Source organism: Myotis davidii, unplaced genomic scaffold (genome assembly GCF_000327345.1).
Source record: "Myotis davidii unplaced genomic scaffold, ASM32734v1 scaffold534, whole genome shotgun sequence".
In the NCBI taxonomy this organism is placed as follows: domain Eukaryota; kingdom Metazoa; phylum Chordata; class Mammalia; order Chiroptera; family Vespertilionidae; genus Myotis; species Myotis davidii.
In genome coordinates, this window is record NW_006286678.1 from 6,284,610 (window position 1) to 6,300,135 (window position 15,526).

At 44.0% G+C, this 15,526-nt stretch overlaps 1 protein-coding gene across 5 annotated transcripts in view; it reads left to right on the plus strand.

Annotated features, from left to right (window-relative positions):
* FAM219A (family with sequence similarity 219 member A) overlaps positions 1–15,526 on the plus strand; it is a 49,789-nt gene that overhangs the window by 612 nt on the left and 33,651 nt on the right. The gene's annotated exons all lie outside the window — the stretch shown is intronic.

Genomic DNA, 15,526 nt, shown 5'->3' on the forward strand with positions numbered 1-15,526 from the left:
CGAACGCGGGGGCAGGGATCCGTGGGGGCAGAGGTCGGTGCAGGACCCGGGGATTCCCTTTTCCGGAGGAGAGCGCAGGTAGCCTAGGCCGGCGGCACGGGCACCGAGAAGGAGAGCGCGCAGAGGCGGGATGGAGAATCTGAGGTGCGGACGAGAGGGGCTCCCGAACCGACGGGCGAGGGGGCAGGGCTGCGCCGGGGCCGTGGGGAAGAGCCCCCATCCTCCTAGGCCTAGGTGTTTGGAGCCCTTGCTGGGCGCCGATCCGACCGCAGAGAGAGAGAGAGAGAGAGAGAGAGAGAGAGAGAGAGAGAGAGAGAGAGAATATCCAGGGAGCGCCCTGGCTCTATTCTCAGTTCGCTTTTCCTTCTCCTCCCTTCCTCCCCCCCACCCCCAGCCTTAGGGGGAGCTGGAAGGAGTCAGAGCAGGCCAGAAACCTAAAGGTTGGGTCCCCTATTCTCTGAGTTCTGCTGGAACCTAGCAGAGCTCTCCAAGACTTGCAGATATTGGGCTCCCTACGGCTCTTCCTCTGTGTTAGGCCAGGAGGTGAGGAACAGCTTCTACCCTTGGGCCTCCAGGCCCCTGGCTTATAGATGTGCTTTGTGGCTTCCCGAGCAACCTGCCCATCACAGCAGCCAAGACAGACCTTGGTAGGAAGCCATGACCTACTCTAAGCCACACTTTTTGGAAGATGGTAGAGAGAATCATTGGAGGCTACCTGGCAGGAGATAAAAGTCATTTTCCCCCTTTTGTGACTACTTAGACAGTTCCAGAAGCCAAAAGAGAAGCTGCACAGAAGTGTACCATGTTACACTGGGAGAGAGATGCTAGCTTGATGCCATCATTGGATTATTTAGGGGGTCAGAAAAACTTGGTGACAAGTTTGTCCCATAATATGGAAGAACTTTGGGCTGGGTTAAGAGGACTTTCCTTTCTGATTATTTTTCCACCCAACCTGGTTTGTCAAACTAGATTGCCCTTCCAATTCTAAGCATCTAATCAAGAACCCAAAGGAAGGTGGATGAAGGAGGAGGAGGACGTCCAAGTGAGTCAGAAGAGCGCAATGAGTTGGTTCTTGCCTCCCATGTGGGGTTCCTGAAAAGGGAGGCAATAGCTGTCCAGGGAAAGGGGGGAAGGAATTGAATCACTAGGCTCTCTCCATTGTCCTTGGTGCCTCCATCATTGCCTAAAGTTTTTAATGATGGTTTGAGTGAGTACTGGTCCCGGAAGACTCCCAAGCTGTGGCTCTGGAGGAGAAGTGCACGGAGACATTTATCAGAAAAACCAATTGCCTTCAGACCTTTTTCTTGAAGCCTGAAGGAGTCCTTCTCTGCTAGGGGCTGCTCTGTTGCAGTTGAGTGAGAGCCTTATGGAAGTAGCAATACAGCCATCCCCCATTTGAGGACCATAGACGCTGACCTGCAGATTTCTATTACTTGATGGTTGTTCCCAGGTTGAAGCCCAAAGGACTCCCAGAACTCCTTAAATGCTCTGTATGTTGTTGAGACCAGCAGAATTTTGTGTGGCATTTCCCCAAGAGCCTTCATTTCAGGGTATAAGGAATCGAAGTGGTATCAATAGAAGAGACGGCAAAATGGCTAGTTGGGAGTATCTGGGTGGACCATAACAACTAGGGGCCCAGGCTTGAACTCAGCTGTGACCAATCTTATTTCTTGCCATTATTTATTGAGACCTCTATTCTAGAAAGTCTCTCCTCTTCTCCGGACTTAGTTTTCCCATTTATTAAATGAAGACAAGCTATCTCTTTAAAGGTTAAACAATAGCTCCTCACTCTCTCTTCCAAAGAATATCATAGGGACTTGATATTACTGATTCTGAAAATTCATTCACCTGATATTTATTGAGCATCTGCTCTGTTCTAAATACTACACTAGGGGTTAGGAACACTGTGGTTAACAACATAGATGCAAATATGGCCCTGCCCTCCGGAAGCTCACAGTTCAACAGAAGTTTATTGTTCTTGCTCACTCCCTCAGGGTGAGCCTCTCTGAGGGCAGAATGGGGGCTGTCTCCTTCAACCCTAAAGGAAATGAGGCAATGCTGGTGCCAGCATCATTCCCTCTTTCTGGACTAAGCTGTACTTGTACAGGCCTGTCATATGGGCTCGATCATCAAATAAATTTCCCCTACTCATAGTAGTGGGAAGAATCCAGAGGCCATCCCTCACTTGGAAAAATGAGCTCTGAGGGGAGAGTATCTTTATTTATTTATTTTTATCATTTACTTGAAAGAGAAACTCGAGCTTAAAAAGGAGGCCTAGAAGAGTGGCATGAGCTGGAAGAGAAGGCACAGCCAGCAGATCTGGGTGTTTCCAAGGTGCTAATTTAAGCCGTAGTTCTCAGTTTAGTGGGAAGAAGCCATCCCTGCCCTGTTCATGCTGCTGCTGTGCGGCAGCTGCAAGGAGCCTTCCTGTGGGGTGGGAGTTGGCCTGAGGGGGTGGCCTCCCTCTTTTCCCCCATCACACCAATTATTTAATTGGCCTGGCGGCATCTCAGCAGCTGAACCAGGCCTGGGCTTATCCCTGAGAGCTCCCCAGGGTCTCTTCCTGTCTCCTTATGAAAGGAATGAGAGCTCCTCTTGGAGCCCTAGTCCCTGGGCTCCACTCCTGCTCTCTCCTAGATAATCCTGAGTGTTTTTGAGCACAGATTTCCCCAGAGACAGCCAGGGATAGGCACATCTTGTATGTCAGTTCTGTGTTCAAGCCACATAACTCACTGATCTGGGGACACACCCACCTGTCCAAGGCTCTCTGTTGAGCAATTGGGTTGAATTTGGGCTATTGTTTGTGGCTCTGTTGTCTGTCTGCTGGGCTGGTTGGTGCAGTCTCACAGTCTCTCTTCTACTTGGCTACAATTGGAGAGGAAGAGATTTGTGGAAAACAAAACACACAAATGGAGCTCTTAAGCACTTAATTGTGTCGGGCAAAACCCTGCCTCCTGTGCTTTCAGAGACCAAAAAAAGGCATATGGCACCAGACAGGGTCTCTGTACACTTGACCGAAATGCTAGCCGGGGCTCCCTGAAACCTAGGTTGTCTATTAACTCATTTGTTTAATTCATGAGCATATGCTCAGTCCCGGATACTTTAAGGACTAAGACAATGAGACCTCTCCAGTGGTTGGCCAGAAGGAGGGCTCAAATGGCTATAGCAGTGGTTCACAACCTGTGGGTCGCGACCCCTTTGGGAGTCGAATGACCCTTTCACAGGGGTCGCCTAAGACTATCAGAAAACACATATATAGTTACATATTGTTTTTGTGATTAATCACTATGCTTTAATTATGTTCAATTTGTAACAATGAAATTGGGGGTCACCACAACATGAGGAACTGTATTAAAGGGTCGTGGCATTAGGAAGGTTGAGGGCCACTGGGCTATAGGAAGGTTTTAGATACATACCAGGAAAGAACAGAGATCAATGGAGGGTGCTCCTGAGAAAGGGTGACACCTCTCTTGGGAGAAGATGAAAAATGCTGACGTTCTGACCCTTTGACCACCTGAGTCTTAAAGTAGTTTCACACTCCTCCTGCCTCCTAACACTCAGGGATGGGGATGGTCAGGACATTAATTCAGTGAATGGACCACAACAGCTCCTGAAAAGTGGCAAGAGCCACCATGGAAAATTATGTGGTCAGGGAGCCTTAAGTTGCCTCCTGGTAGTCAGATGACTTTTCAATTTAAGGATGGACTCTGCTAATGGGTCCATATGGCTTATGACCTAGTATTTCTCAGGTTCTGGAATGAGCCCTTTTCTCTTTTCCTATATTGCAAAGTGAGGATCAGGTTTACTTAGGCCTCTACCTTACCCCTTATTGCTTTACTCATCGCCTCAATCAACAAATATTAAGAACCTACCTTCTGCCCGCTAGATGTTGTGCTGGAATCCATAACATAGAATTTTCTCCAGGGATGGGCATAATCAAGATGGATTGAGGTACAACAGAGTAATGAGCACTGCAAAAGGAAGAACCAGGTCCACCAGGACCAAAGGAAAACAGGAAGGACTTCCATTAAGTGGTCAGAGAAGGCTTCACACAGGAGTCATTGCTGAACTGACTTTTAGAAGAGGTGTAGAAGGTTGGCAGATGAGACGAGGTCAAGAGTTCCAGGCAAAGGACATGGAGGAAAAAACAAAAAGGTGCATTTGAATGATTGAAGGATTTTTCTTAAGGGAATAACATCATCAAATTTGATTTTAGGATTAAACTGCAGTATCGGATAAGAGATTAGACAAGGTAAGATTGGAGGTCAGAAAACAAATATGAAGGTGGGTACAATAATAATCCAGGAAGAAATTATTTTGGCCTAGAGCTAAAAAAGAGGAAAGGAGATATATATATATCTATATATATATATATATACACATATATATATTTTTTTCAATGATAAGTGGGATAGTTTTCTTATTACGTCCTATATAATAAAAGGGTAATGTGCAAATTGACCCTAACAGCAGAATGACCAGGAATGACTGATCACTATGATGCGCAATGGCCACCAGGGAGCAGATGCTCAACACAGGAGCTACCGAGGTGTAGTGACTTGGCAGCTGCAGTTCTCGGGTGACGCACCCAGAACCAGAGAGGAGGGAGCCCAATTCCAAGGTGCGTCACCTGAGACCTGCCCTCTCACAATCCAGGACCCCTCAGGGGATGTCGGGGAGCCAGTTTTGCCTGATCCCTGCAGGCCCGGCCTGGGGACCCCACCAATGCACGAATCCATGTCCTGGGCCTCTAGTATACAGATATTAATTAAGTGGAATAGGCAGGATGTAGTACCTATTTGGAGGTGGGATGGAGAGTTTGGTAGTGAAGGATGCATCCCAGGTTTCTGGCATGATATCGGATGCCAAGAGACACCATCACCACCTCCAGAAAACTCAGAGGTTTGTGTATCTCTTGGCTTCAGGGACTGCTTACATGAGAGAAGGTTGCTGTTTTCCTTTGCTCTGTGGTTGGAGCTGCATTCTTGGGGTTAGGGGGACTCAGAGTCCAAGAAAACCCAGGAGCATAGTGAGACTGGTCCCACGGCTTCAAAAAGGGATCCAGAGAAATGCCTGCCAATGAATACTTTTCCCCTGTGGTGAATGCAAGTGAATTAGTGACAGCAAGGAGCCATGGTGTTTTATTTTGGTTTTGTTTTTGTTTTGTTTTGTTTTTCTGGCAGCGCGTGTAAAGAAAAATACAATCATTTCTTGGCTAAGAGAATGTTTTATGTTGTAGCCTTTTATCATCATTCTGGTCAAATCTTCGGTTTTCTGGTTGATTGGCTGAGCTGGGCCCTTTTACTGATTTCTTCTAGAACAGTGGTTCTCAACCTTCTGGCCCTTTAAATACAGTTCCTCATGTTGTGACCCAACCATAAAATTATTTTCGTTGCTACTTCATAACTGTAATGTTGCTACTGTTATGAATCATCATGTAAATATCTGATATGCAGGGTGGTCTTAGGCAACCCCTGTGAAAGGGTTGTTCGACCACCAAAGGGGTCGCGACCCACAGGTTGAGAACCGCTGTTCTAGACTGAATGTATGAATTACTGCTTCACCTGCAAGAGTCAGAATGGAAAGGGACACATATCTCCTTTCTCTAAGACCAGCCTGGAAAGCTTCAATTGGGATAGAAGTAGTGCCGAAGCTGCTGTCTTCAGGCAAAGTGTGCCAAGGGAGCAGACTTCTGGAATAGATTGCTCAGAGGTGACTTGGCTATTTAAAGGCCCCAAGTGTAGCCTCTGTAGTCAGGCACTTCCATGGTAGCTGGGAGTCAGGCTGAGTCATTTCCATCCTGGAGTTGGCTGCTGCCTGCCTGACTGTAGCGAAGAGTGAACAGAAATGTAAATCAGAGCTTTCTTCAGTTGAACCTGATTAGCCCCAGGGACTCTCTCCCCTCCTTGAAAGGGCAAATGGAGTCTTGTGTCTGGAAAGGGAACATGGGAGACTCAGCTTCTTGGGCTCAGCAGGCTCTCAAGGCGTTGTTTCCTAAGGAGACTCTGGTGGGAATCTGGCCATCAGGGCGCGAGAAAGGAAGGAAGGAAGCGGGCGGGGCTGGAACCAGCTCTGATCTGACACTGCTCTGGAATTCAGAAGCTGGAACTTGACCAGAGGCCTCACTGTGGAGCAGCCTAGTGAACTCCTGGGCTTTAGGGAGGGACTCTGGAGTAGTGAAGTAGTGGAGGAAGGAGGCTTAGAGAGTCTGGCCTGGGGGAAGGGAAGATGGGGATATGTAGGAGTTCCCCCTTTACATTCTTAGAAGCCAGTTCAAGCAAATATGTACTTGCATTCGTTGTTATTCAAAGATATCAAGTTGAGGATCAGATGGTTATACTTCTCTCTCTCTCTCTCTTTCTCTCTCTTTTTTTAATCCTCACCTGCGGATATTTTTCCATTGCTTTCAGATAGAGTAGAAGGGAGGTGGGGGTGAGGGAGAGAGAGAAACATCAATGTGAGGAGACACATCAATTGGTAGCCTTTTGATCTACCAGGCCAGGCTGGGGATCAAACCTGCAACCAAGGTATGAGGTACTTGCCTTTGATCAGGAATTGAAACCACCACCTTTTGGTGTACTGGCTGATGCTCTAACCCAGCGGTTCTCAACCTGTGGTTCGCGGCCCCTTTGGGGGACGAATGACCCTTTCACAGGGGTCGCCTAAGACCATTGGAAAACACATATATAATTACATATTGTTTTTGTGATTAATCACTATGCTTTAATTATGTTCAATTTGTAACAATGGAATTGGGGGTCACCACAACATAAGGAACTGTATTAAAGGGTCGCGACATTAGGAAGGTTGAGAACCACTGCTCTCACCACTGAATAAACTGGCCAGGGCTAGTTGTACTTCTTGAGGGTCAATTTTAAGTTTCTGTGATGATGATGATGATGATGATGATGATGATGATGATGATTGATGATGATGTAGTAGATGTATGAGCATGCGTGCACCAATAAGAGGTCAATAATGGCCATAAAGGTTGTTCTCTGAGAGACCATTCTAGCCCTGAAAAGTGTAACTATGACAAGAGGCCACATCCAGGCAGAATGAGTCCAGCTACTGTGGTTCCTGGCCTGATTTTGCCTGTTTTCATCACCAGACTCTTGGCCATCATAACCAGAGTCCACCCCATCTATCTATTTGGAACAATACCTGAAGGGGCACTTTAAAATTTATTGAATTAACTGCACCCAAACTGTGCAATGGGAACCATATATATTTTACTATGTAGTTAACTTAAACATAATTATGTACACACTATAAATTATTTATAGTTCCCATATTAACTTCCAATTTTAGCTTTATAAAGGAATTGGTGAAGCCCTCAGCCAAGCATGGCTTAGACCAGCATTTCCTATAGTATATCTTAGGAATATTGGGCCTTTGAGATACTTTATGGGAGAAAAAAAGAATCTGTGGGCAAATTCCTTTGAGGAACACTACACACTATCCCATCACAATGTTTACTAGCATTTTAAAGGCTCTGAGAAGTTCTGCAGTAAAGAAACCTTTACAGCTTCATTTAACCCAATGTTTCCCAAGATTCTGTAACCATGGAAACTTTTTCATGTTACATCTATTAATATCTTACAGAACCAATGTGTTTTGGGGAAACTCTGTCTTAGAAATTAGTGTTTCTTCTGATTCAGTCTGGAATTATATTCTTTTAAATTCTTTTTTTAAAATATATTTTATTTATTTTTTACAGAGAGGAAGGGAGAGAGATAGAGAGCTAGAAACATCGATGAGAGAGAAACATCGATCAGCCGCCTCCCGCACATCTCCTCCTGGGGATGTGCCTGCAACCCAGGTACATGCCCTTGACCAGAATCGAACCCGGGACCCTTCAGTCCACAGTCCGACGCTCTATCCACTGAGCCAAACCGGTTTCGGCCTTTTAAATTCTTTTGAGCCTCTTTTATAACCCACACCATTTTTCCCATGCTAGTCTCTAATGTGATGTTGCTGCTTTGCATCAGGGTCTGAACTTATTGCCATCAGTAGGAGGATTTTAGTGAACTTTGGTGCAGAAGCCAATATGTACTAAGTGCCTAGTTTTTCTCAAGATATTTTTTAAGGGGGTTTATTTCCCTTCAAGTCCCTCTACTCACTGTTGATGTAGCAACATTTTCACCATTAACTTTTTTTGACAGCTTCATTGAGATATTATTCATATACTGTACACTTTACCCATTTAGTACTTTACTTTGAGTTCTAGAGTGGCTGCTGCATGCCTCAGTTCTGTTTCTCCTTTTTACCTATGGGCTATGCTCTGCCCTTTTGTGTTCTGCTAAGAGGAGAGAATATAAAGATTATAGTCCAAAGCTCTCATCAGGAAGAATCCATCCCAGTTGGGATTTAAACTGAAAAATGGATTCCCTGATTAAGGTTTCTCAGTACTTCCTCTGCAGTACTATTAAATGTCCCCACTGATCACAGCAGCCCAAGAGGCCTTCCTGCATAATCATTTTACATATGTAAAACATGGCCTACTTCATGGGCTACAAAAAGCATGGGTGATAAGCAGATTTCATTCCTTATGCCAATGCCCATTGACCAGTAGTGGCTGCCTGGAGCATGTATTAAGGTGGATTCTGAGGCAGAGTCCTGGTTCAGTGAGGAAGAATGACATGTTTGGTCTTTCATGTCTTCATGGTCTTCAGCAGGGGAAACATCACTTCTAGTACTCTGCTTGCCACCCTGGCAGCCCTGAATCATCATAGTTATCCTAGGCAAACAACACAGGAAAGAAAGACTCTAGGACAGTGGTTCTCAACCTTCTTAATGCTGCGACCCTTGAATACAGTTCCTCATGTTGTGGTGACCCCCAACCAGAAAATTATTTTCGTTGCTACTTCATAACTGTAATTTTGCTACTGTAAACAATATGTAATTATATATGTGTTTTCCGATGGTCTTAGGTGACCTCTGTGAAAGGGTTGTTCAACCCCCAAAGGGGTCGTGACCCACAGGTTGAGAACTGCTGCTCTAGGAGATGTTAGCTAGCTCAGCTTCACTGAGGGGCTCGACTCTTATGATGTGGCTCTTTAAGAAACAAATGGAGAAAAATGATCTTTCCTGCTCTGACATTCAGCATGGGTTTTTGAAATATTGACTTGATACAAAGTTAATAATCCTATATAATAAAAGGCTAATATGCAAATCGACCAAACTGCAGAATGACCTGTCGCTATGATGCGTACTGACCACCAGGGCTTATTATGTATGTGTAATTTAAACATGTCAAAACATCCACTCTGGAACTTAGTATTGGCACCAAAAGGAACCAGTCAGGAACTAAGGTTTGGCCACCGATCAGCCTCCTTAAAAACTTCCTGATGGAATCTCATGTTTCAGATCCTTCATTTAGTCAGGAGCTGAACTATAGGAGTGAGGCAATCTCTGGGAACTCCCATGAGAGGAATTGATTTGAGTATCTTTGAAGGGGTGTGGAGATCAGGGTGAACTAATGAGGGGCATGGGCCTCAGGGCAGGAAGGAGCTGTGTTCTGTGGTTGTAGGAAGTTGGCTAGTACATTCTAGGTCTACCGCTTTTGTTCTTACCTTCGTCCAGGCTCCTAATCTTTTTCAGGCTATTTATAAAATAAATAAGATCATTAAGTGAAAATTAACTGCAAATTGCTGTATCATTTCTGATCTAAGGATTGATGGTGATTAAGGGGATAGTGATTTCCATTTTTGTTTGTTTGTTTTTACTGTCTAAAGTTTTACATATGTCTCCTTTTTCTCCCAATTGACCTCCCTTCCCCCCGATTTCCATTTTTTGTCAATGTTTCCCAATGGAGCTTTTATGGAGAGAGGGTAAGAAGATGGTTTATTCTTCTCATTACCAAATGAGAAGAGTCCTTAGCCTACTTGATAGCACCATGATGAGGCTGGGCTAGAGATGGAAGTGCTTTATGTTCCCACTGATTCCCAGAGGGGGTTCCATTGAGTGGGCCTGGATTGGAGGAGGCCTTGTCCTTGCCCCTTTCTGCCATGGCTGTTTCAGGGTCCTGTTGGAGTGGAGTCTTCCTGAAGCACCCCACTCCTGATGCCAGTGGAATATTTCCTTCCGCTGTTTCTGCTCCCAAAGGCCAACTCTCATGGCTCAAGAAACATTGGAAAAAGTCCACATTGCTACTATGGCTACTACTCTCCCCACAGAACAGTAGGCTAGAGAAGGAGGCCGTTTCCAGTTTACAGACCTTCTTCAAAATTTTAAAATATTTTGTCATGGAAAGTTCTAATGTATACAAAGTAAAGAAAAGGTGAAGTGAACCCCCTAATATTCATCACCCAACTTAGACAATTATCAGCCCAGGACTAATCTTGTTTCACCTATACCCCACCCACTGGATTACTGTGAATAATTACTTCATCTATAGTCCTCTGTCTACTGTATTTATGCAAACTGTTAATTAAAACTCAGGGTTTGATGGGGGGGGGTGTGTCCTTACTGTATTTATGCAAACTGTTAATTAAAACTCAGGGTTTGATCAGATTCAGTTTTAATTTTTGTGGGAAGAATACTTCTGAGTGTGTCCTGTGTACTTCCTATTGCATCACATCACATCAATCTGTTGTTCAGATTGATTAGTGGTGTAGTTAGCCTGATCTCTTTATCACAAAGATTCCCCTCAGTCTTTTCTAATGTTTTAGCAGCGAAGGATAGTCATTGCTTCAGTCTGTTATTTCATCAGGCGTTTCCTTCACATTCAGACAACAAAGAGCTCCTGTCAATTCTCTGCCTTCATCCCTCAAGGTATCACATATATCTCTAGCACTTTCTCCTTTGAGTCTCCTTTTTCTATCACTTCTTTTATCCTATACCCATGGTCGGCAAACTGCAGCTCTTGAGCCACATGCAGCTCTTTGGGCCCTTGAATGTGGCTCTTCCTAAGCCTTAGGAGTACCCTAAATAAGTTAATAACAATGTACCTACCTATATAGTTTAAGTTTAAAAAATTTGGCTCTCAAAAGAAATTTCAATCGTTGTACTGTTGATATTTGTCTCTGTTGACTAATGAGTTTGCCAACCACTGTCCTATACTATCATTTCCTTCCTTATCAACTCAAGATGGCCCTAGGACAGTGATGGTGAACCTTTTGAGCAGAAGTCTTCAGGCCACATGTACCCCCCCTGCTTCACCGCAGACCTGTGTTTTGCGGGGGGGGGTGTCCTTACTTGGAGTCTTTTGTCACCGAGACAGCATTATGTCCTCCATGAAACTCTTGGTTCTGCTCTGTGACTTCTGCTAGCGCCATACATGACCATACTGGAAAGTAGTGGCAGCTCTACTGGGAAAGAGGAGAGATTTTTCTCTTGTGGGAGAAAGTGCAATAGGGCTAGGGTTTATTTTACCTTCCCAGGGATTTCTGAGCAACCTTCTTCTATGCTGAAGAGGGTCTTTCTCACTTGTTTCCTGAACTTCCTGCCCGAGCAGGAGCCCTGGCAGGTAGCCAAGCCGGTTTCCTGTGTAGCGGGGCTGTGGTCTGGGAGAGGTTGGAGGAGGGGTGGGGTGGGCAGCTCTAGCACTCTTAGGTCCTTTTCTCCTCCAGCCAACTTCAAAAACCTATGAGGACTAGGAAACAGCTACCACCTTCTGGTACTTTAGCATTCCTGTGCTGCCCAGGATCTCCACTCCTAGTTTCTTTCCTCACACAGGAGAGAATATGGAAACTATGCCTTTCTGTGTGTGCATACGCCCCCAAGCAAACAGTGCATGCACCCAGGGCACTCTGAACCAGCTCACCAGGAAGGCACACAGAGGCTGAGTGCTGCTTCCTGCAAACCTGAAGCCTCCCCGCCATCTTCCCTCCGGGCTCTGTGTCTGCCCACAAAAGTGTTGCACCTCCATCACCCCAGGCTAATAGCTATTTGTCCCCTTAATAAGGGGTCGCCTAAGACCATCCTGCATGTCAGATATTTACATTACGATTCATAACAGTAGCAACATTACAGTTATGAAGTAGCAACGAAAATAATTTTATGGTTGGGTCACAACATGAGGAACTGTATTGAAAGGGCCAGAAGGTTGAGAACCACTGCCTTAGTTACTATGTCCAATGCACTGAAGCATCTGAAGGGGCAGGAAGTCTGTGTTGTGGAGGCTGACTAGGGACTGGTGCCGCACCTAAAAAACATTAGGAGTTTTATAGTGACAGCCCATCACCCAGGATAGGATTTCTGATCAGAGCCTCACAGCCCTGGATGCCCCACTTGCATCCCTCCATATATCTAATTCTTCTTTGGGACATGAGGATGCCGAGGGACTCATTCTGTTTTGGGAAGAGACCTGTTGCAGATTACTCTTTATTCCCCTCTCTTGGATGGCCACAGCAGAAATTGTGTGAAACCCTCTCCCATTCCTTCCCATGAAAGGAGATATCAAAACAATGTATTGCCAAGTAGTAGGGATGCCCAGTGCATCCCTTTACATTTCAACAGCTTCCCCCTTGCTCTTGTTCTAAAAATTCTAATCCTTAATATGGCCTGCAAGACTTTATGTGGTCCAGCTCCTGCCTACCTGCCTCTCCAACTCATTTCATATCACTTTAACCCCCATCACTGCATCCAACCTTACTGGCTTTTCCTCCACTTCTCTGATGTTCCAGGTTCCCTTCTGCTTTAGGGCCTTTGCACATGTTGTTCCTTCTGCCTGGAATGCTTTCTCTACCCTTTTTTCAGTTGACTCTTACCCATCTTTCAGATCTTAGCTTAGCTAGAATTTCATCACAGAAGGATTCCCTTAAACTCTAGACTTTGTCAGTAGCCTTATTCCTATTGCACTTTTATATTTATAATTTCACATATGCTTGTATGATTATTCTACTCACATGGGTACTTCTGAAGGCCAAGTTTCATGAAGGCAGAGACCATATCTATTTTTACTTCCTATTATGTCTCCTGTGCCTTATAAGGTGCCCTGTGCATAGCAAACATTCACTAGACATCTATTGAATGAGTGAATGAATTAGCTGAATAAATTCAATCTTTTATCTCCTTTACTTGGTAACCCTATATCATATCTACCATATTCAACCATACACCCTACAGATGTGTGCCCTGCTATTTATGAGCACTTACTGTGTATCTGCCACCAGACACACATTTCATTTAATCCTTTCAACAAGATGAAGATGGCATGCCCTTAATCAACAGAGAAGGCAAGTGACACCCAAGTCATGCAGCTAATAAGCAGCAAAGCCCAGTTTCAAGTCCAGGTGTGTGGAGTCTACTAGACTCATGTTCTTAACCATAACACTACACTGCCCCCTTTTGGCAGTTTGGAGAGTTGTCCCTGGAGCCTTCTGTCAAGACTTGATTAATTTCATCCCTAAATCAATACTTTTTGGAATTTAAAGCTCCAAGAAGCCATGATCCAGTTTCAGCCCTCCTGGTTTTAGGAGGGACTGCAGAAAGACACTGGAAAGGAATGTAACTGGGACTCCCCAAGGTCCCAGGGTGCATGTGTCTCAGGGTCTGCCTCCCATCTGTTTTCCATGGGCCCTTTGTTGCCTTCAGGGTTTAATGAAATGTCCTGTTTTAAAGACCAGAACATTTCACTGTTGAAATGGCCGGATCAACAGTGGACTGGAGAGTAAGAATGACCTGATTAAGATCCTAAGAAAGATCATTAAGAGTGGGAGAGTTTGTCTCTGTGATTTAGTCACTAAAGAAAGAGCTCTGGAAATTGGCTTCAGTGCTTTCCTGGGAAATTCAGACTCAATAAGGGCAATATCTCTTGCTGTTGATTAGAAAAGCTCCTTTTGGTGGCCAGAGAATTTGGGACTGATGAATACTTTAGACTGGATGGAACAAAGGAAATGAGAGAGCAACATAAAACAAAAAGCAGCTACCATTTTGTTGTGTCACGCATGCTGCAAAACATTCTACATACATTATTTTATTTAATTCTAACACTAGCCCTGAAAAGTAGATAGTGTTACACCCATGGAAAGGCAAGAGACATTAACAAAGGTAAACTGCCAAAGGTCAGACAACCAGCCAGCCTTTAGAATTAATCCAGGTCTTTCTAACTTCAAACTTGGAATAACCCTTCCCCTTCCCAATTTGTGAGAAATACAGAGTGTCCGTCGCCCCCCCCCCGCCCAAAATGTATATATACACTTTGAATGATTATAAAGGTAGTATTTATTAAAATACATTTCATTTTCAAAATTGAACTATCAGCTGTTAAAGTGTGTATACATTTTTTTGGGGAGGGGCACCTGTACATTGCCACATCCTCTCTGGAAAGAAAACTGGCAACATAATGTGTGCATGCCCATTGATCCCCTCAATGATTCCACTTTTAAGAATTTATTGATCTAAAGAAATTGTCAAACAAGTGTATAAAAACTTTTTAAACAAAACATAATAGTTACAAATAAATATGCTACAGTGTTATAACATTATAATAGTTGCAGCATTATGATAGTGAGGGTGGAAAAGCAAATAGTATAAATCTCAATCAGTGGGGACTGATTAAATAGGAAGCCTTTTTTTAAAAGTCCTCATCCACGGATATGTTTATTGATTTTAGAAAGAGGAAGAGAGAGAGACAGAGAGAGACACAGAGAGAAACATTAATCAATTGCCTCCCATACATGTCCAACCAGGGATCGAACCTACAAGCTGGGTATGTGCCCTGGTCAGGAATCGAACCCACCACCTTTTGGTGTATGGGACAACACTCCAAACTAACTGAGCCACACTGGCCAGGGCCATATAGGAAGCCTTTTATAAGGAGGAGGTAAGATCTAATATAGATATAGAAAAGATGTTCAAGATATATATTTGGGTTTTTGTGGTAAAATGCATGCAACATAAAAGTTATCGTTTTCACATATACTTCTGATTCATCTATGCTTAAATTTGTGTATATAAATATACATTTTAAAAGTCTGATTCAGCCCTAGCTGGTTTGGCTCAGTGGATAGAGCGTCAGCCTGAGGACTCAGGGTCCTGGGTTCAATTCCGGTCAAGGGCATGTACCTTGGTTGCGGACACATCCCCAGTGGGGAGTGTGCAGGAGGCAGCTGATCGATGTTTCTCGCTCATCTATGTTTCTAACTTTCTATCCCTCTCCCTTCCTCTCTGTAAAAAATCAATAAAATATATATTTTTTAAAAAGTCTGATTCATCTGTGCTTAAATTTGTATATATAAATACTCTTTTTAAAAGTCTGAGAAGATATACTTAAACTGGTCATCATTCTGACTTACAGGAGAACTTTCATGTTATTTTTTTGAATTTGTTTACCTCAAGTGTTTGAATTTATGACAAACCAATATTATGTTTTCTCTAATCATTTTTTTTCCATTTTAGGAAACAAATGATCAAAAATCATGCTCTTTCTATTATATCGTGCCTACCCAGGAGATAGCTTTTGCCTCATAATTCCCATATTTTTCAATCAGGTATTCACACCAACAAATTGGCGTGATGAATTGGCTATGGAAATGCTGCCAAATACCTGTATGCCACTTGTCTGGCCAATCTTATTCCT